This window comes from Eptatretus burgeri, chromosome 9 (assembly GCF_056783735.1).
Source record: "Eptatretus burgeri isolate ZD-2024b chromosome 9, Ebu_testis_v1, whole genome shotgun sequence".
In the NCBI taxonomy this organism is placed as follows: domain Eukaryota; kingdom Metazoa; phylum Chordata; class Myxini; order Myxiniformes; family Myxinidae; genus Eptatretus; species Eptatretus burgeri.
Window position 1 is genome coordinate 68884853 of NC_140969.1, and position 4280 is coordinate 68889132.

The 4280-nt window shown below is 41.6% G+C and overlaps 1 long non-coding RNA gene across 1 annotated transcript; it reads left to right on the plus strand.

Annotated features, from left to right (window-relative positions):
• Positions 1–2535: 2535 nt before the first annotated feature.
• Positions 2536–3336, plus strand: LOC147020299 (uncharacterized). The gene is made up of 3 exons (XR_015062076.1): positions 2536–2608; positions 2865–2922; positions 3212–3336. It is a non-coding gene; the product is annotated as an uncharacterized LOC147020299 (long non-coding RNA).
• Positions 3337–4280: the final 944 nt, after the last annotated feature.

Here is a 4280-nt window from a genome sequence, read left to right on the forward strand (position 1 = left end):
TTCCGAACAGATGGATTGGGCAAAGAGGTTGTGTTGAATTCCCTGGCGTTTCCCAGACCTCACTCCAATGGACTTCTTTTTATGGGGATATCTCAAAGATAAGGTTTACGGCTCAAAATCCACAACAGTCGATGAGCTGAAAGAGGAAATTGAAAGACAATGTGTTACAGTTCCAAAGGAAATGATTTGTAACGCGGTTGAATCCATTGGTCCGCATTATCGGCTGTGTTTGGAACGTGATGGTTGTCAGTTTGAACATTTATAAACATGCATTTATCCATTTATCCATTTAACCATTAATCTTGTTTCTAAGTTAACAAACAAAGCATTTATTATCATTTAAAGAGTGAGTACATTTTTTGGGACACCCTGTATATGTATGTATGTATGTATGTATGTATGTGTGTGTGTGTATGTATGTATATATATATATATATATATATATATATATATATATATATATATATATATATATATATGTGTTTATGTATATATCGTTGCAGATTTGGGAACAGTTGGGATCATGAGGGGAGTTCTCAAATCTACTCTCTGGCTGACCATTATGTAAGCCGATGAACCGTAGATAATTCCACGACAAGGTGGGTTGCTGAACAACCGCGGATGCCGTCGAAGACTTTTAATTCAAGCAGGGTCCATCGTCTGAATCTGCTTTACCCTTCTGGTGAATTAAACCTCCCAGCTCGATTACAGTGCTCTTAACGTTCCATTGTCATTGATCAAATGGCGAAGCGATTCCATAAGTGGAAACGTTGGCTAATAGCTAACCATAATGAAATGGCAGGCATGAACTCCCTGTTATTACTTACACATGATTTTTAAACAATGGAAACTGACAATCGGACAGCTTTGCACAGTGAGATCATGAAATCTTTGCCCATTCTTCACGTGGAAATTGCTCTCGTTCTGCCAAGTTTGATGACGATCATCGATGGACTGCAATCTTCAAGCTTCATCACGTCTTTTTCAGTAATGGCTTCTTTTTTGCCATCTGTCCATAGAGGCCAGCTTTGTAAAAGACAGGATGTTGTTGAGTGACGAACAATGACCCCAGTAGGGTAAGAATACTGGTTCTGGCTCACTTTTCCCCATGTAAATGAATGGGGGATTTTCAGCCATGAAATTTTTCTTTTTTTTCCCCTAAAAAATAAATCCCCTTTTTAGCCCAAGGTATATTTATTTGTCTCCCCTTTTAACCTGGAGCCTGGTGTTGGCTTAGTGGTTAGGGTGGCGGCTTGGGATCCCAGGGTCCTGAGTTCAAATCCCGTTGGCTGCTGAATTAACACCAGGGGGTTGACTCAGCCTGCCATCCTTCTGAGGTCGGCGAAATGAGTGCCAGTGTACTGGTCCCGGTGTATGCCCCGGTTAGAATAGGTGTACCATATCCCTGTGTGTCGTAAGAGGCGACCAGGGTTGGTGTCAGGAAGGGCATCCGGCCATAAAACATTGCCTCAAGAAAAAGCCAAACCCCTGCACAGCAGGGAAAAATGGCTGTAAAAACGGTCATTTTTTATTTCCCTTTTAACCTAGGGGCTCTCTATTCAAATAGCCCATACAACAAGATAAAGATTTGTTAAAGGTGATTCTAAAGAAATATCTGAAACGCCTAAGCCCCGGGACACTCTTTATCAAATAACCAATGCATATTGTTTAGCTCACTCATTGAACCTATAAACATTTGTTCATTCTCAAATTCCTTCAATAGTTTAATTTTCTTTGCACAATAATCCCCATCTAAAATATTGAAAAACAAAACATTTGAATCTTTATATTTTTTTAAGATACCCCTTTTGTGCCATTACGAAATGATAAACTTCTCTTAATGATCTCATCTGGCCACCGCCCGAGTTGCAAATCATTTTTGTACATAAACCATGCCAGAAAAAAAGTTTTGTTTCAAATGTTTTCAGTTCATGCCGTGAAAATGAGGAAGTGTTTTTTTGACACGGCCGTGCTGTGTGAATGAGGAAGTGGTTTTGGACTGTCATGCTGTGAAAAAATAGGAACTATTCTGTGAGACAAGGTCTCGTGTTTATATTTTATCTCAGAACACGAACTGAAAACATTTGAATCAAAACTTTATGGCATGGTTTATGTCCAAAAATGATTTGCAACTCGGGCGGTGGCCAGATGAGATCATTAAGAGAAGCTTGTCATTTCCTGTGCCCACACCCAATGATTAAGCAATCTCCTCATCGTTGCTTTATAGGCGGTTCGCCAGACAAAGTTTCTGCCAGACGGGATTTTCATTTTTACAACTGAGGCATGGACGATATTTCTTCCGATGAAGCCAACAGCCCACTACAGAGTTGGTAAGTTTGTGTATGCTTTTCTCTTTGAACGATGAAGCAAATGATTATTAATTAAATCATGATAATTCTGATATATATATATATATATATATATATATATATATATATATATATATATATATATATATATATATATATATATATATATATATATATATATATATATATATATATATATATTTTTCCCTGACAGGGCATTGGAAGAAATTGAAAGACATTTACAATGAGTGGCATGAAGTCTTATCACGTCCTCTCATCTCGAAGGAATTAAACCAATGGTGAGACACGTGTGTGTGCCTCTCTCTCTGTCTGTCTTTCTACCTACCTCTCTCTGCTCTTATTGAAGAGGCCAATGATTTATAATGACTGGTCTCTGATCTCGAATGAATTAAACCAATGGTGAGGCACGTGTGTGTGTGTCTATGTGTGTGTGTGTATGTGTGTGTGTGTGCGTGTGTGTGTGTGTGTGTGTGTGTGTGTTGCTTTCCCTGTCTGTCTCTTCATCTATACCCTTGACTTATTATTTTTTTTCAGCACTATCGCACAACATCAGCTGTTGAAGCAATCTTGTACAACACATGATTTTCTGGAGGTAAATATTTCTGAATTATTATTAATATCACTCGTACAACACATGATTTTCTGGAGGTAAATATTTCTGAATTATTATTAATATCACTCTCTCTTTAGAATGTCGCCTTATGTTGGTTGCATCATTAGTTTGGACGTGGTTTTGTCAGTACACTGGAATTCATTTTATTGACCTTGAAAGGATGACAGGCTCCTGGTGTGTTAATTCAGTGGTCAACGAGGCTTATTCATATTACCATGTAATTATCTTTATAGAACCTAATTATTATCCACTTTTTGTTTCAAAACAGAATATGGTGTCTGAGTTTCGAAATCACAAGACATCTGAAGAAGATTGCTGGGAAAGATTGTACATTCTCGCAAATGAATATTTAATATTTTCAATATTAATAAATTATATTTGTTTTGTTTACAATTACTTGATTCTGAATTACAAGAAAAGAATAAAAGAGATGTAAAGGGGCGGGGGGGGTTGGGGGGAGGGGGTAGGTGCGCTCCACAATGACCCATCACCCCTCATCCCATCCCTCCCCTCCCCATGTGTGTGTGTGGGGAAGGGTGGGGGTGGGATGAGGGAGGTGGTGGGTCAAAGGTGGGGGCGCACAGGGGGGATGAGGGGGTGGGGCATGTGTGGGCGGGGCTTGTGTGGGCGGGGCTTCGGTGGGGGCTTGCGTGGGTGGGGTGTGTGTGGGAGGGGCTTGTGTGGGCGGGGTGTGTGTGTGGGTGGGGCTTGTGTGGGTGGGGCTTGTGTGGACGGGGGTTTATGTGGGTGGGGCTTGTGTGGGAGGGGTTTATGTGTGTGGAGTTTTTGTGTGGAGCTTGTGTAGGCAGGGCTTATGTGGGAGGGGTTTATGTGGGCAGGGTTTATATGGGCAGGGGTTTATGTGGGTGGAGCTTGTGTGGGAGGGGTGAATGTGGATGAGGCTTATGTGGATGAGGTTTGTGTGGATAAATGGATGGGTGGAGAGATGGGGGGATGGGTGGATGAGTGTAGCTTGTGTGGATGGGTGGATAATTTTTTAATTAAATAAACATGTGTGTGTGGGGAACTAATTAACTAATCACTAATTATGTGAATATGATGAATATGGGTGGGGCTTGTGTGGGGTTTGTGTGTGTGGAGCTTGTGTGGAGGTTTTGTGTGGAGGTTGTGTGGAGCTTGTGTGGGGTTTGTGTGGGGTTTGTGTGGGCGGGGCTTCGGTGGGAGGGGCGTGTGTGGGCGGAGTCAAAAAGGGGCGGAGTCAAAAATTTCAATTTATTGGAGCTTGTGGGGGGGTGTGTGGTGGGGTTTGTGTGGGGTTTGTGTGGGCAGGGCTTGTGTGGGCGGGGGCTTGTGTGGGTGGAGCCAAAAGGGGCGGA